This window comes from Protopterus annectens, chromosome 7.part0 (assembly GCF_019279795.1).
Source record: "Protopterus annectens isolate FY-2018-M chromosome 7.part0, PAN1.0, whole genome shotgun sequence".
In the NCBI taxonomy this organism is placed as follows: domain Eukaryota; kingdom Metazoa; phylum Chordata; order Ceratodontiformes; family Protopteridae; genus Protopterus; species Protopterus annectens.
The window spans coordinates 773,885,668-773,904,713 of NC_056739.1; positions in this window are offsets into that span (position 1 = coordinate 773,885,668).

Below are 19,046 nucleotides of genomic sequence, written 5' to 3' on the forward strand. Positions count from 1 at the left end.
TGTTTTTCAGCTACTTCAGTTTAATAATGTTAACACAATCTCCAGTGCAACAGTCTTACTACATTATTATGCCTTTCAGTATACAGTCCTTCTGCCATTAGTATATCACAACTAGCAACAAGATGTGCAACTGTTTCCAATTCTGTTTCACAAAACCTACATTTGTCTGTTTCTCCCACATGTTCAATGGACTTTGTAAACCAATGTGTATGTATTCACTATCTTGAGCTGCCAATATTAACTTTTCGTCTTCTGGTTTAAATTCACGTATCCTTAACCATTCCTGTGTTTGATGCTGATCAACATGAGGTTGTTCGAAGAGTTTCCTATACTTGCAGTTATATTTATGCATTTTCCACATTTCTTGCATTCTCATCTGATCCTTCACCTTATATTCTTTATTTTATTTTTTGGCACATTCATTTTCTACCTGATTTTATCTATTTCTGGTTTGCTTTCCTTAATCGGTTGATGCCGATATGCTTCTGCTAAACTATCAGATATGTATGCAGTTCCACTGTCGCAGATCTATACATGTAATTAGTTTTGAGGATGCCTATACCTCCTTCAGAATGGGGAATGTATAGTCTTGGTATGCACTGATTTTTATAAATCATTTGATAAGTATGAAGCATCCTTTTTGTTTTCCTGTCCAAACTATCAAACACCTTTTGGGGCCAGTCAGTCACTCCAAAATGTAAGTTAGGACAGGAACAGCAAATTGGTTTATAGCTTGGACTTTGTTCCTAGATGTCAGTGCTGTTTTTGGTATTAATTTAAGCTTCTAAAGTATTCCTTACTGAGTTTTATTCACATTTGTTCATGTTTTATTGTTGATCCTTCATCATTTCCCAAATATTTATACACTCCCTCTTACTCAAGTTCCTTTATGTCACATTCCTGTCCCAAAGTGATGTTTTCTTGGTGCTGCAGCTTTCTTGCTTTAAAGTTGCTTCTGCACAATTATCAAGACCAAATGACATTCTTATATAATCTGAAAAACTTTTGACCACTTGCAGTTGTTTTCAGTTTCTCATCTGAAGAACTATACAGTTCTGATGTCAATTTTCATTTTATCCTCGACAAATGGGTCAGATTCCGAGCATCGGAACAGACTTGGCCATTACTACAGCTCGTGCTGGCCAAAAACTTTTCAGCTTTACCCTTACCTAGAATGCTCCTCTCCCTATTACCTCAGATCTCATTTGCCACTTTTCCTGACAGACACATTCCCCATCACTCTCAAGCTAATTGTAATTGAAAATATAGTTTTCTGTTTGCAATTCTTTATAATTCCGTTTTGCTAATTGCTTTTTTTAACCATACCCACTGTTTTTTCCATCTAGTTTGAACTTCTCCTCTCCCTTTCTTTTTTTCTGTACATGCTGGTGTAGTCTTGTCTATCCTCGTTGATAGAAATTCCCTTCCTGATTCTATTTGTCTTTCTGTCATCATCATCATCATCTTCTTCTTTCGGCTGTACCCATTAGGGGTTGCCACAGCGGATCATCTGTTTCTTTTTCTTCCTGTCCTCTGCATTTTGCTCTGTCACACCAACCACCTGCATGTCCTCTCTCACCACATCCATAAACCTTATCTTAGGCCTTCATCTTTTCCTGTTACCTGGTAGCTTCATCCTTAGCATCTTTTTCCCAATATACTCAGCATCCCTCCTCAGCACATGTCCAAATCAATGTAATCTTGCCTCTCTGGCTTTGTCTCCAAACCTTCCATCCTGGACTGACCCCTTCTCTTTCTGTAAAAAAAAAACAAAAAAAAAAACTGTTTGTTGTTTTTTTGGTAGCGAGTGTTTCTGTTGTGAGGCTCTTCTTCTGCATGAGTGTGTGTATGGGCTTATTAGATCATCAGCAACAGGAAAGTTACCACTCATTTAGTCTTACAAGCACTAGGCTCCATGGCGGCAGCAATAACATTAGTTCCCTTAGCAAGATATCACATGAGAATACTACAGAGACTATTAGAGTCTCAGTGGTCAGTGTTACACCAGTCCATGTCAGACCTGATCTTGATCACCAATCTTTTCAGAAAAGATTTAGCACGGTGGATTCACTCCAAAGACATTCTTCTAGGCTGCCCCTTTGTCCCACCACAACCCAAAGCCATAGTGACAATGGACGCCTCCCAGATTGGGGGGGCATTATCTGGGAAAAACTCTCCAAGGCACTTAGTCCCCTGCAGAGGCCAACTTGCATATCAGTGTCCTGCAGTTCTTGCTTCAGGAAGAATTGTGATTCAAATGGACAATATGTCAATGGTTTGATACATCAACAAACATGGAAGAACCAAATCCCACCTTCTATGTCAAGAAGCTGTCAGAGTGTGGCAATGGGTGATCTCTTTCAACTGCTTTCTGATAGCAATGCACATTCCAGGGAGTTCCACTGTGATAGCAGACAAACTCAGCAGGTGTATTCTTCTGCCTCACAAGTGATCTCTCAGTCCAAAGGTGAGAGAAAAGATTTTTCATCAGTGAGGCCAGCCTTGCTGTGGTCTATTTGCCACTCCCCTAAACAGCAAATGCAGCAACTATTTTGACCTGATCCCCCCTCCGAGGGAATCCCTGAGAGATGCTGTTCTACACACTTGGCCCTCCAGACTGCTGTATGCCTTTCCCCCATTTCCTCTAATTCCAAAATTCCTAGAGAAAGCAATCAAGCTGAAGAGCAAAGTAATCCTCATTGCACCTTATTGGCCTCAACAGATATGGTTCACCTTCCCTTCGCCTTATCTGATTCAACAACCATGGATTCTGGACCCTGTTCCAGATCTTCTGTCCCATCCAGAGGGACTACTTCATCCAAACATTGTGAACCTCAAGCTGACAGCTTAGTTTCTTCAGTTCCATTGATAGCCAGGCTTCTTTCACTTTCTTCCCCGGTGTGCCATATTCTCTTGGCCACGCATAAACCAGCTAAACGCAAACTCAGTGCTATTAAATGAGAAGATTTACCATTTGGGCTCATGACAAGAATGTTGATCCTTTTTCAGTGCCCATTAATAAGATTCTAGAACTTTTAGCTTCATTTTTCGAAACAAGTGCATCTCAATCTACCATCAAAATTCACTTAGCAGCTATTTCTAATTTTCATAATGGTTTTGGAGAATCCTCCTTGATTTCTCATAAACTTTGTAAAGCCTTCTTAAAGGGAATACTGTTATTAAAATCACCGTACAAAGATTCTACTCATCCTTGGGATTTAAACTTAGTACTACAGACTATTGTTCAACCTCCCTTTGAACCATCAGCTAAATATGATCTAAAGTTTGGTGAATACTTCTTACATTTACTAGATGTTTACAAACAATTATGCTTCTGCCTACACAGAACTAAGAATATAAGAAAATCCAATCAATTATCTGTGTCCTTTTCATCTACAAGACTTGGCCAACCAGTGAGCAAAGTAACACTAGACAGATGGCTTAAAGATTGTATTTCTTTTATCTATAATAGTAAGAAAATAAGATTGCCTAGACCTTTAAGAGCACATTCTACAAGAGCTGTTGCTACTTCAGCAGTTTTTCAATCTAGGGCTTCCATGGATGATATTTATGCAGCAGCAACTTGGGCTGCCTTCATACCTTTATTACTCATTATAAATTGGATATGGTCGCTAGGGGAAAAGCATATTTTGGTTCAATGGTGCTCAGGAATATCCTTCCTTGAGTCCTCCCAAGGTACTAGGTAGCTGGGAGCTCTGTTCCATTTGTCGAGGATAATGTAAAAATTGACATCAGATAAAGAGGTTATGTATTCATCTCAATGTTCCATCTGTGTTGTCCATTTTCATTTGTCCTTAACTCCCCTCCCTCATTTCCCCTGCCCTTTGAAGCTTTTGATGGAATGCATAATGACACTTTTGCCACTAGTGTTACTTGTATATGGTTCCAGATATGGAATCTGTGAAGGCTACTGGGTTGCTATATTCTTTGTGTTTTGTGCAAACTCAGTCTTAAGGTAATTGGGAAAGAAGCATTCTGGGTAAGGGTAAAGTTCTAGAGTTTTTGGCCAGCATGAGCTGTAGTAATGGCCAGACTCATCTGTCGAAGATAAATGAAAGTGGACAACATAGATGGAACGTTGTGGTGAGTACATAACTTCTTTTTTAAATCATCAACAAAAAGAAGATAAGTCTTTACACTTTGTTGTTTTGGAGAGCTAAATTATAGCCATGACCTAATCTGTTAAGTAGACAGCTTAATGGGTTAAGGGCAAGACAAAAGAGGATCAGTGAAAGAGAGTCACCCTGGAATATCCCCCTTTGAATTTTTATCCCTGGAATAATAATTTGTCCTGTATCATGACTTAACTGCAGGGTGGTTTGCCACTATTTCATGGTTACTGTAATGTAATTAATCAGTGTAGGGTGTATCTTATACATCTGTTAGCACATTTTTATCTATGAATGTGAGATACTGTCAAATGTTTTTTTTTTTATAGTCTATCCATGCTATACTTGGATTATTCCCCTTTTTACAGTTCTCCATTATGACTTTAACATCAAATGATCCTTTGTTACATTCAACTTTCTTGTATTACCCTTTTGTTCTATTGCCATAATTGAGTTTTCTTCAGAATAACTATAAACTCTGTTGGCATCAGTTCCAGTGTATAATTTATGCTTCATTGGAAGGTGGGTTATTGGCCTATAGCTTTTAGGATAGCTTGCAGGTTCACTCTTAAGTAGATACATTGTTTTAACTGTTGTTAGCCAGGCTGGTGTCAGTTCAGGGTGTGCATATAAATAGTTGTTACTCATGGCTAAATCTTCATGTAAAGATGTTAATACTTTTAACTAGAAGTTAGGTACTGCACTTGGGCCTGGGATTTTCCATTTAGGAGCTTTCTTAACTTTATTTCAACCTCTTTGGCTGTTACTTCATCCCTTTGCATATCCTGTAGATTTGATCTCCTTATTCTTTCTTTTACTTCTTCTGTCCCATCTAGTATATGTGTTGTGTTCCACGGGATCTTCATAAATATTTCTCCAAAATTTTGTTTCTTCTGTTTTTGGTGGTGTTTCAATTCCTTTTGCATTGTTTCCCAATTTTCTATAAAACTTGTTTGGGTCATCAATAAATGACTTATTTTGTACTTGTCCTTTATATTTATCTGCATATTTTCTAAGTTTTTCTGCCTGTGCTGATATTTTTAGTTTATTTATTTTATTTATTTATTTTACATTTATTGACTGGGATAGTCTGACTGGATACATGTCCATTTTCAGTGGAGGCCCAGTGAGAAAAGCTCCAGACAAACATACACAGGAGTCATATACTCGAATAATGTTACACACAGTTACAGTCACTTTTCAAACAAGCAAGATAAACAATCTTTCATAATTACGCAAATATATAGATTAACAGTTATGACACAGGCTGATTGTTATACTCAGTGATGGTAAGGAGCTAGTCAGGATTGGAACAAGGACAAAGCCAGTGTGTCTTAAAATATAGTTTGAGACTTTTTTTTTTTAATCAAGTTAGAGAGGGTCCTAGAGTAAGATCTGAGTTGAGGGTTTTAACTGTTTGAACCAACAGTCTATTGGATGACCGAAGTGGCCTGAGGTTACAATAGGGGCTGATAATGGTTTTAAGTGCAGGTATATTTTCAGGTTGATTGAGTACTTTATAGGCAACTGTGCATTAATTATACTGTAGGAGATTAGGCAATTCTAGCCAATTTAGGAGATTTAGGTTATGGCAGTGGTATGTCTTATATGCTGTGCCGGTGGCAAATCTAGCACTATGGTTATAACAGCTAGAGAGTTTACTAAGATCAGATTTGTTCAAGTTGGTGTATAAAGGGGAGGCATAGAGAAGGGTAGAGAGTAGATGGGAATGGGCAGTAGCAGTTCTGGCAAGCAGAGTAAGGAATGGTTTAATCCTATAAAGTAAGCCAAGTTTTTTTATTAATGGTTTTAATAGTATGATTGATATGCATATCATATTTAAGGTTATTGTCTACTATTACATCTAAGAGTTTAGTATGGGCATCTGGGGAAATAATAGTGCCATTGTTGGATTTTATGGTGAAGAATAGTGAGAAGGACCTACGAGTGCGTGTGTGTGTGTGTGGGGGGGGGGGTAGCAGTTTTGCTTTATTAGGGTTTAGGATCAAGCATTGATTGGAGAGCCAATTTTATGTTGTGTTGAAAGTATCCTGGGTTAACATCATCAGATTAGTTGGTGAGTTAGCTGAACAAATCAAAGTGGAGTCATCTGCATAGTGAATACACATTGCATTTGGGATGACAGTGTGGAGGTCATTAATAAAGATAGAGAAAAGAAGGGGTCTTGGTATAGAGCCCTGGGGTCTGCCTAGGGTGATGGGTAGATAGTTTATCCTACCATAGGATAGCCTGTTGTCTACCACAGAGGTAGGATTGAAACCATTGGAGAGCATGGTTATCTAAGGAGATAGCCTTCAGAGTATGGGTGAGTAGTTGGTGGTTAATCATATCGAAGGATCAAGAAAGAGGGCTGAGGATAGTTTGTTATTATTTCAGTTGTGATTCATGTCATTAGAGAAAGAGAGGAGGGTTGAAGTAGTACTGTGGTATGGCCTAAAGCCGTGCTGAGAGCTAGCCAATAGATTGTTCTGGATAAGATAGGGCAGGAGTTGTTTATGTATACACTTCTCCATAATGTTAGCTAGTGGTGACAGAATTGCTATGTGTCTAAAGTTTGACAGTTCAATAGAGCTACCTCTTTTATGGAGTGGTATAACATGGGATACTTTCCAACTTTTCAGATGACAGGGATGGTAGCTTCAGATATGGATCTATTGATTAAGATGGAGATGTAGTAAGATGTGGTGTCTGCAGCTTTTTGCAAATACTCTGCAGGGAGGCGATCAGCCGATAGGGTGGCTGGGTTTAGTTTTTTAATTAGGGCACAGATAAGAGATGTGGGTACTGGTTGAAAGCTAAAGGAGATTTGGGTGCTGGATATGGCAGCTGTAGAGTTAGAGCAACTGAGAGTTAGTTGACTAGTTAGGGACTGGATAGTCTCTGTTTAGAAACTATTAAAGGTATTTGCAATGTCCTCCGGGGATTTATGGTTAGAGGATGAAGGGGTTGGAGTGGTGGTTTGTCCTGGGTGAAGAAGTTTGTTTATACCTGCCCAGAACTTTTGAAGTTTGTTTTGATGTTTCTGTTGAAGATAGTTGTAGAAGTTCTTTTTTTGTCAAGCATAACAGATCTTTTTGTGTCATTCCTTAACTGCCGATATCTAATTTGATCTAGTGGGGGGTTTGTGATACGCCAAGTGGCCCATGCCTTATTTCTAAGTAAGATCTTTAATTTGGTGTCTCTTTTGAAAGCCACAGTGCTATTGTTGTTTATTGTTGTTGTGGTTCTTGTGGAGCAGGCAGGGACATGACAGTCAAGGATGGCAAGGAATTTGGTATTAAAGTGTGATACTGCTTCATCTAGTGGCAGTTGTTTTAGTACTGACCAGTTGCATATTTTGAGTTTGTTTTGGAAATTGGTGAGGTTAAAGTTCTTATTATTTCTAATTATTTTGTAGGTATGCTGATGGAAGTTGTCAGTCTTGTCCTTGATTATATAGGTAAGAAAGTGGTCACTTAGATCATCAGGAAGGGTTCCTGATTTGTACATATGTGAATGGCTATTAATAAGTATCCAATCTAGGATACTTTCTTTGTTATTGGGTTTGCCAATCCTAGTGGGGGAGGATATGAGTTGTGTAAATCCATATAGGTTTACATGGGTTATAGGAGATTCTGAGGAACAGGTGTTCCAATCGATGTTGAAGTCCTCGAGAACAATGTTTTTTTGGGGTAGGTACTGGATAACCACTGGAGGATGTCTTCTAAAGTGTTTATGTTATTATCTGGTGGAATGTAACCACAGATGATATTCATACATTTGTTTTTGTTAGTTTGTAGTTTAGTAATTAGAATTTCTGCATTGTTAACTTGGGGTGGTAGTGAGAAGTCCCTTGTAACATTTAGTGTAGTGTTATAAAGTACAGCTACCCTGCCACCCCTCCTAGTAGTACGGTCTAATGTAAGTATGTTGCACCCTGGTGGTAATATTTCCTTATCAGTAGTTGCTGGTTTTAGCAAGTTTCTGTGAGAAATAATATATCAGGAGAGTGAACTGATAAGAGGGTGTGCAGGTGATGGATTTTATTATTTATGCTTCTGATGTTTAGGTGGCAGTCTAGAAATGAATTAGGGTATCGATTAGAACCTATTATGTTAAATGGATTAGTAGTATGAGAACTAGAGCCAGCAGGTGATGATGGGCCGGGGTTAGGTTGGATGTCTCCATGCATTATGAGGTTATAATGTAAGCTAACTCTGAGTTTCATGACTTTATTTATAAGTTTATGGTAGTGCTTAGTTTTGGGCTGATATATGTGGAGCTAACAAGGTGATAGTTTTTAGGAACTAAGGAGTTAGTTGTGAGGGGAATTGGGAAGTTTATCATTATGTTTGAAGCTGTATGAGTGGTGGTTTGGAATATTGGGTAGTGGTAACCCAGGTGGTACTGATTTTCATAGTTGGTGATGAGATATGGAATGAGCAGCAGCGGTAGGAGAGAAGTTAATAGTGGTAGTTTTGGTGATAACATTGTGAATAGTTGAGACATTTTGTCGGTATTGTAATGTAAGCAGGAGTATTTTGAGAAGAGTTGGAAGTTAGTGACAGTTTGGGGGGCTATTAATAAGGAGGTGAATGTTTATTGGTTCTAAAGGAGGGGGAGTGGTTGTATGTCTATAAATTTAGAGTACTGGGGGCGGATGGGATTTGGCGGCATGGTGGGGAGCAGAGCAAGCCCGAGCGCAGCGAGGCTGAACCAAACCACGAGTTACCTGAGGACTGTACTTGCTATGTAAGTACTTAATCTAAAAAGTGTTATTTCTTTAGCGTTTACACTATTGGGTTAGAGTATAAGAGTACACGTTTGGGGGCAGGAAAACAACTTGTGTTTTGCCACAATGTATAGTTTTATCTAGCAACTGTAAGTAACCCAATTCTTTTGCAAGATGTGCTGGCTTTTTTGGGAACTTGAGGGGTTAGCTAGGAGTGCTGTGAACCCAGCTCAGCTAAATTACAGAGAGCACTTATAAACAGGATAAAGATAAGAACCTTTGCCGTCTTTAATATATTAGTACAGGACAGATAGCTTCCGCTTTAGGTCAGGACAGTTTAGCTTTCCATTTTAGGTTGGAGACAGGGTGTTGTCCTTTAGCGTTGTGAGCCTTTCAGGGAGGGAACAGTATTAGGACAAAACCTAGTAAAGGATATTATAGTTAGAGTTTTTCTACCGTACTTTCAATTCTTAACCTTAGAGACACATTCTATTTTTACCAGTACATGCATCAGACACAATAGGAGCAAACTTGTCTACACTTTAACCATTGCAGCATATTTTGTTAGCAAAACATTTAAAAATCACAAGGTATTGCTTAAATATATGCCAGGCGTTCAGTACTTAGTTCTACAAATGTAGTATAGCGTTTATCGACAAAGGTAGAAGCTTAGCACTAGTACATAAGGCAACAGTCGTTTGTGCATCGCCAGTCACAAAGCTTTTTGCTTAGCACAATACATTCAAATAAATGTTCAATAGGCCCTATATAAGCATATAATCTATATTTGTGTACTGCATTCAATATTGAGATATTTTCTGACACAGTGTTTTCTTATAGGAACAGTTACACACATTTTATTATATGCGATAGTGCACAATAGATCCTGATCTGTTCTAATACTGTGTGTTGCTTTTATTACATCTATCTTTCTGAGTATTTTTGTTCATTTGTTCCCTCTTCTATACTCTTCTCACGGTGACACTTGTCTTAATTGCTTTATAGTTTTCTCTATTTAATACTTCCATGCTGGCATTCAATTTGTCCCATTCGTTTCCCTTACTACCCTGTATTTTCTGGTACAACTAATCTGTGATTAGTTTAGCTGCACAGTAATAGATCCCATTTACTTCTTGTATATCTCATGAATTTCTGTGGACAGTCCTAATTACTGTGTTTTTGTTTTATCAAACTTCTAACTTTTTAGATTTTATTGATTTTCTGTAAACTGTTTCTTTCACTGATCTTAATATTGTCTGTCCATCTCTATTAAATTGAGCAGCTTTTTCTCTTAGGTCATTTTTCTCTAAACTGAGGGCATATTCTTTGTTCTCCATTTCCTGTGGGTATTTTATAGGTAGTTCCACAGCATCTTCCTGTGCCACATTCTCTTCAGTTTTATCCGGCATCATCCATTGCTCTTTCATATGGGAACTCATTGCCCTATTACAACATAACATTGACTGCGTCAGAGTTGCCACATTATACTGTATTACTGTTCTGATGAAGTCTGACTCCAATGCTGTCATATATTCCTAAGAACTGAATATGGTGGTGTGACTTATGATGTGCACTATACATTTGTCCTAGAAGATCATTAAAGAGAGAAGTTATAAAGTAATGATGCACATTGTAGTTTCTGACCTCAACACCCTTACAGGAGCATTCACTATAACATTGTGAAATTTTGGTGCTGTCAACTGTCTAACTTTCCAAGACCAATATAAGTCAAAGGTACTATGACCAATTCAACAACACAAATGCAGATATACTAAGCACTAAGTTAGCTATGCACCCTGAGCATCAGACACAGCTTTTCTATCCCTAATCCAAAAGATAGAAAACAGGGACTATGGCACAGTTATCATCACTTGCACAGGGTGTTGTGTGGGGGGGCAGGAAGTCTAGGCTGACAGAAGGTCTGTGTGTGTGTGTGTGTGTGTGTGTGTGTGTGTGTGTGTGTGTGTGTGTGTGTGTGTGTGTGTGTGTGAGAGAGAGAGAGAGAGTAGGAAGGAGAAAAAGATAGACATTGGGATAAAAATACAAATATCCAGTGACACAAACTGTGTAACTGTTGTGTGTATGTCTGTAGTGGTCCACCAGGTGAAATTGTTGTGTGAGTATCTGCATGAGCAAAGCCAAGTTCTGTCGGATAGGTGTGAGACATGCATGGTAGAGGTGGCAGTTCATCGTTGTCCCCAACCACGAGAAACAGCTCTGCCAAGAGTTGCACTGGCACATCCATGCCCACAGACAGATGCAGTGCTACCTGAATGTGATTGAATGTCTGCTGGATGAGCTTTCTTCACGAGGACACCCAGGACCATGATCCCATGGTTGTCACATCTGGGTGTGGACAGCAGACTCACTGAGAGACCAACAGAAGTACTGCCACTATGGGAGCGTGATCGGTCATGACTGCATTGGCTGAGAACAGAAGATGCAGCTAACCTTCACCCACAAGTATGCTTTTCCCCTTCCAACAGACATTACATCACAGACACTGGTCATTCCATGACAGACACCTCTCGGTCCATCGCAGACATCCCTCATTCCAATATGCCATTCATCAGATCCAGTGAATCAGCAACATGGTGGAGGCAGTCGCACATATCAGACTGTGCCACATCCACATCCCTGGGCATTTGTTTGGAGCACCTATGGGAATGTGCCTGTGCCTCCATGACAGCCCTAAACATACATTGAGTGGTACTGAAAATGATACCTGCACCAGGTGGAGGAGGGACAGCAGGTCCCCTCTGAGCACTCCTATCAAACGTACTGTATGGCACCTCACCCACACTTTGGCTATGGACAGACTCAACATCCACTGAAGCAACAGTACCCACACTTCCCTGATCAATGTCCTTGTGCTCCACCTGTCCAGTATCTGTGGTGTCAGTGAACTGTGTAGAGGTAGGCCTACTGTACTGGCTGTGAGAGATGGAAATGCAGGGGATGGCTGTATGTCAACCTCTGAGTCAGATTCAACATCTGCACCCCCTCAACTGTGCCTCAGTTGGCCACCATCATCATCAGTGTCTGCAGATACACTGACATTGTGCTCCACCTGTCCAATATTTGTGGGCTCAGTGGACTGTGTAGGGGTAGGCCTACTGTACTGGCTGTGAGAGATGGAAATGCAGGAGATGGCTGTATGTCAACCTCTGGGTCAGATTCAACCTCTGCACCCCCTCAGCTGTGCCTCATTTGGCCACCATCATCATCAGTGTCTGCGGATACACTGACATCAGTTGGCACAGGGCCCACACTCCCACTGTCATGATCACCTGTGGTAAAAAGCAAGAAACACAGGAATACATTAATACCTGCACTACTATAGTGCAATATATGCTAACAAACTAACAGTGCTGCCATTTTTACAGACAGTGCAGCAATACACACAACAGTCCTGAGCTCAGTATCACAAACTACAATATTTCTTTACATTGCTCAGCAGTACTGACATAAAAATATTTGGCTTACCATCTGCAGAAAACGTATAGATGGTCCTGGAAGAAGTTACGCAAGAAATAAGGGCAATATCAACACAATTTACACTAACACAGGGGGTACTTTTACTTCTGTATGTGTGCATTAATGGTACTTTGGACAAGAATGTGGCTGACAACTCCAAACTAAGCTTATAACTGTAGCAGTCTTCATTCCCCCCTCCAAAAAAGACATGTGATACAGAATTAACGTATTAATTTCAATTGTTTTACTACACTGCGGTATTCAATTGTTGAGATATCAAAGCTTACCTGGAAGCTCCTCCGGGGGAGTGCTTGCTGTCTCTGAATGTTTTGCACCCACATCCAGGACATACTGTACTGCACTCTCCTGGGAGCTGTCTGGATCTCTCAGACTGACCAGGAGCTGTTCATTTTGGGTTAGTGGTGGTTCCCTAGCAGGCCCCACCCAGTAACCATTTAGTCATGGCCCACTGCAGCTGCTGACCTCCTTGCAGATGTTATCATGTCAGTGGCCCTGTGGCACACCTGTTTGTATATTCTGCCATGGCCGCCCACAGCACTGACATCATGAACAATCTGCTGCAATATTTGCATCCTATGGGCCTTATCTACCCATCCTCTTTCCAGGAGAAAAGCACCTTGTTACCAAAACCCATCAACTATGACTTGCTTTTCAGCATCAGCAAAGGAGGGTCTCCATGGATTGACATGCCTGAGTGATATACTTGTAGGTGTCCTAAAAGACAACAGAAGTATAATACACATAAGTATCACATAACTACAAAATAACTGTTTCCAGATAAAACAGTAAACGTAGCCATTTAGTATTACCCACTGGAGAAACATAAAACAGTCTAGAGATGTGAAATACTAACAACAGGCAGGATGCAAAGCAAGGAGAATAACACGAGAAACATATCCTTGTTTGAGCCATAACAGTAAGTCACCCATGCTCCCCCCAAAAAACAGTCCAGTCTTCTTTGTGCCATAACAGTAACTCATTCTTGCCTCCCAAAAAAAGAATAGGTAAATGACCCATTTTGCTAACAAAACCTCTTTGTATTGCTAAAAGTGCTATCAAAGGATGTGTCCCTGACACATTTGTACATAATAATCACACAGCATTCCATTTTCAAGTATTGTCAGTCATTTGTACCTCTGACATGGCTTGACAAACAGGCCCATGCCATCAATATACTTCTAACTAATTCATGTAGATAAAAGTGTAAAAGCTTTGCTTTGCACTATTCTTAAATACATTCCAGCATATGCAGTATGTAGATGACAAAATGGGAGCATACCTTCTGAAGTTCAGTTCTCTGTACAGCTATATCCTGAAGAAACTGTTTTTTGCAGTCTTCCAAACATATACAACTCTCCTAACAATCAGTTTGGCTAGCTACACCTTTGCTTTTTTATGATGCTTTTTATTTCATACATATGAGTTACAGCATAAGTGGCTGAATCACATGCTTATCAACCAATTCAACATGGTAAAGCTATTCAACAAGCTATAAAGCATCCGTGTATGCTCCATGCTGTTTTTTTCTTGCAAATGTCAAAACTTTAGGAGTACAGACACGGAAAGTCTAAACAGACAGAATGTTAGGGGTTGCTGCTGCTTTAAACCATTTGTATGTGCTAGAGGCTGAAGCCAATGCTGCTGCTGCCAACAGGCCTAGGCTGAGAAGGAGAAGAGTTTTCAGGCCAAGTTTAACTTATCACAACCTACATGACATGATAATTGTAGAGCACTACAAGGTGAACAGGGACACAATACAGGAACTCTGTGACCTCTGCTGCCCTCAACTCAGAGCCAGAGAGGAACATATCCCAGTGGATACTAAGGTATGTATAGCCCTTAGAATATTAGCTACAGCTACCTTTCAGAGATGAACAGGGGACATGCTGGGGGTGTCACAGGCATCAACATCCTGGATCCTCCACCATTTCCTGGATGCTATGCTCCAACATGCCAGTGAGCACATATATTTTCCCCTTAGCTCTGAAGAGAGGGTCATAAATATGCAACAGTACTACCGGGTAGTGCACTACCCTGCAGTACTAGGTGCCATAGATTGCACTTGTGTAGAAATGAAGGCACCACCTGGGAACAGGGTGGCTCTGCATTAAACAGAAAGGGCTACCACTATCAACTGCCAAGTCATGTGTAATGCCAAGAGAATCATCTTGGAGGTGTGTGCTGGCAACACAGGCAGTTATCACAACTCACAAATGTGGCACACCACCCAACTGTACCAGATGTTTGCTAGGGTGGATATCCCACAGGGTCATTTACTGGGAGATGCAGGCTATGCACTGGAACCATGGTAGATGACACACATCAGAAATGCACACACACCCACAGAAGAATGCCATAATGAGGCACACGCTCAAACCAGAAATGTCATAGAGTGTGTGTGTGGGCTGCTGAAGTCATGGTTCTGGTGCCTAGATACATCTGAGAGAGCCATGCAGTACAGTCCACAGACATGTACAGAAATTTTCACTGTATGTGCCATGCTACACAACATAATCCTGAGGAAATAGCTGCAGCAGGATCAGCAAGGGGAAGGAGCACGCATCACAACCACTGATGCCAAGATCACCACAGCCACAGGCAGATGAAGAGTCAGAGAGGAAACTACCAGCTGCTGTGGGTGTAAGCAGACATAGGCTGGCACAGTATGTCATTGCATTGGCTAAGAGACAACACATAGCACACTCACTCACCATCTAGGGGGCCTAAAACCTTCCTCCTACTTACATACATATAGTAACATTGATGCCAAGCAACTCACACAACTTTTACCTCCCCCATGTATAGGCTGTGTACTGCTTGCTTCAGACAGAGTCAACCCTGGACTAACACTGTGGCAACCACAGCATTTACAAGGTAAGTCCTGAACCTGGAGTGTAATTATTTAATAATGTTATGGCATATCCTTGTATTTCATCACTTGTTACAGTAAACAAGTAAAAGGTGGGAGATTTGTACCAACATTACCATAACATGTGACAACAGAGACTTATTTGACTTATATGTGTCCATTAGTAAGCAGTAGGCCTCAGGCATCAAAATTTCACACAGTCATATCTCTCAAAAGTATTGATGATCACTGCATGGTCTCAGTTTAGCACCATACATTTGTACTGAAATGTCATTGATGAGAGAAGTTAGAAAGCAATGATACACATTTCAGTTTCTGACTTCACAACCCTAACAAGATTAAACAACAGCAGGATGCAAAACAAAGAGAGTAACAAGAGCAACATATTGTTGTTTGTGCCATAACAGTAACTCAACTTTGCTTGCCCCAAAAGAACAGTTTGTGCTTGTATGTGCCATAATGGTAACTCAGCTTTGTTCTCCCCCCAACAAAATAGTTGTTCCCTTGTATATGCCATAATAGTAACTCATCTTTGCTCCCCCCCTAAAAGCGCAATCTATGCTTGTTTGTGCCATCCATCCTGCCCTTCAGTTGTTGGCAAATGCATATCATATTATTGCCAGTTAATATCCTCACACATTTTAAGGCCAGTGATATAGCATGGCTTACAAACTGTATGTGTTAGAGTGCTGGTCAGATAACTGATGAATGACCAGGAAACACAGAAAGGTAAGACAGAGCTGTATATTTGCAAACAACAATCATAACAGGTTGTGTGATCACTAAGTGCACTACGTACAGATATAATAATAAATGTGAAAACAACAGTTTATGATTTGATATCAGTGTACATTCTGTTGCAGTTGGTTGTGGAATGACTGATTTCAGTTATTTGTTGCAAAGCTGTTTGTGGGTGGCTGCGGTGGTGCAGCAGTTAGTATTGCTGCCTCACAGCAGGAGGTTCTCCGGTTTGATGCTGGGGTGCCTTCTGTGTGGAGTCTGCATGTTCTCCCTGTGGTCGCGTGGGTTTCCTCCGGGTGCTCGGGTTTCCTCCCACATCCCAAAGACATGCTGTAGGTAGATTGGACACTCTAAGTTGGCCCTAGGTGTGTGTGTGTGCATGTGTGTGCCTTCTGTGGAAGGTTGGGCGCCGGGCTGGCAACTCGACACCGTAAAACTTCACTGCCAATCATAAGCGGACATGTCATCTGATGTGGTGACCCATAACCGGGAAAAGCCAAAAGAAGAAGAAGTTGCAAAGCTGTTTGTATGGCAAAGAGGGATAAGGCACCCATCCTGTTTTCTGAATGTGCATTGGAGTGAGAATTTACATCCATACCTATGTAGGCATATCTCATGTGCACTAACATTTTCTGCTGTGTATGTCATAGATTACTTTTCCTCATTTCAACTATTTCTCCCTTTTTTCTTTTCTTTTCTTTTATACTAAATAATACTAAAAACCTGACATTTGCCAACAAATGAAGAAGAGGTTGGATATTAATGAAACTGAAGCTGCGAATTATGCACTGCTTATTTGCATTTTAAATCTTGCCAGACTTACATGTAAGAAGGCTAGCTTATGTTGAAAACTTATAGACAGCTTATCTTGTGCAAATTGAGTGAAAGAAAGGGAGGGAACATAGCATATGATCTAGATGTATGAAACTGTCAGGGGACAAAGGGACAAAATTGAACTGAAGACTAAGGATAGAGACTGGTGTTAGGAACATGGATACCAGCTGTTAGAGACATAATTCAAGACTGATATAAAGAAATATTATTCAACAGAAACAGTAGTGGAACCCAGGAATTCACTGCCAGAAGCATTGGTAGAATGAAGATCAACAGAGGTGTCAAGGATTGTCATTATCAAGTGGAAGACAGGACAGGAAAATATAGTATAACAGTACCATATTACCATAGATAAATGAAACAATTCATAGCTATTTAGCTAGCTATGAAGATATATACTATGTTATGTATGCATGGGGAGTGTGGGGAGGGTGCGTCTATGTACTTGCATGTGCATATGTGTTAGTGTGTGTATGTGTGTGGGCATATGAAAGTGTGTGTATCTGTGTGTATGATTGTATATGTACTTAACAGCCCAAGAAAAATAGTCAAAGGTGCAGTATGTTATGTAATCCTATCTTGCCGTAATTCTTGCTGGATGGGTTCGGAGATGATTCTCGGCTCCGACTCGGCCGATACTAAAGCTCGAGAGAGTTTACTGGCTCGAGGCTAACCCCTATACCATGGTGCCTCACAGCAATCACCCAGATCTCGTTTGCCACAAAAGCTTCGAGGTTGTCTCCTTACTGGCTTGTTGGCTAAGTAGATTGTTTGATAAATCTTGTATTTTTTTACCTTTTTTTCTTCACTTTATACCTTTTATAGTTGTTAGTTTTTACTTGTGTGATTGTTATTGAGTGCTTGATACCCTATTCCACCCTTTAAGGATTGTACGTCCCATTTTAGTTAGAGGGCCGTAGTTGCCCATTTAAATTAGAGGTCCTTTCCTCCCTGAGTGTTAGTCTTTTAAAAAAAAAAAAAAACTTTCTTCTCTTCATAACTTTACTGTTAGTTATAGTTATTGTTATTGCAAAATTGTTGTTAGCCTTCTTTTCTTGTCAGCATGTCTAAAGAGAAAGACAGAGAACATAAGGAACACCGCCTGTCGGGGTTCAAGAAATGTGGCAAGTGTTCACAAATGATGTAATTGACTGACAGTCACACTATAGCTGTGTGTACTGTCTGGGAGAAGTTCACTTACAAGAACCCTGTAATTGTTGCCATGCCTTCAGTACTAGGGTTCTTAATGAGAGGAAACATAAATTAATAGACAGGGGTCTTATGACCAGTTCCTTCCAGGAACAGCTGGAACTTTGTCAGACAGCTCCCATAACTGTGAAGAGAAAATCTTTGGTTCCAGCTTCAGAGCCATCTAAAAAGTCTAAAGTTGCGGAGCCAAAGTGCTGTCGGTTTCTTTAGTGCCGAGGCAACCTTCGGTACCGAGGCAATCACCAGTTATCTACCCTGTTTCACCAACATTGAGGTCTCCTATATTAGAAAGAAGAAGAGCTCCTTCTGTCTCCACCCGTTCCTCCAGGGCACTTTCAGATAAGGACATCGAGCGGGTGGTGAAGAGGTTGCTTTGTGACCTGGCTCTGGCTAAAAAGTTAGCCCTTCTGGACCCAAAGGCTTCAGAGCCACCCCATTTACAGACTACTACTCCTCCTCCGATTGTTTTGCTCTTGGAGCCAAACACTTTGGGTTCTTCTATGTTGGATCCTTCAGTTCCGAGAATTCTCCCTGCTTCCTCAGAACCAATAACTCTATAGTTAGCAGCTCAGTCTGGAGCTGAGGGCTCTGGGAGCCGACACTCTTGAGTCGACTCCGAGAGTGATAGTCACCCCGGTTTTTCTTCGGAACCAACCCTCCCTCTGAGTGCTTCAGCTTGACTGAGCTTGGTTCCCACGTCTGCTTTGGAACCTGTCCCTCCTACTCGGAGCCGACTTTCTGTCTCTTTGGAATGGAGGTCTTCTTCAGAGTGGGGTAGAAAGGCCTTCGAAGCAACAGAGAAAGCTTTGTCCAGTGACAAAGCCCTGCATTTGGACTCGCTGTCCTACCAGCAGCCAGCAGCAACCTCTTCTCCCCTGCCACCCCCTCAGCATAGGGAACCAGAGACTCAAGCAGCCCCCATTGGAGGTGGCCCCTCTTCCGAGACCTCCCCAGATTATCCCACTGGAGTGCTTCCTCAGAAGAGACTTTGTAAGAGGAAGTACATTGACTCACCTGAGTCTGTCATGTCAGA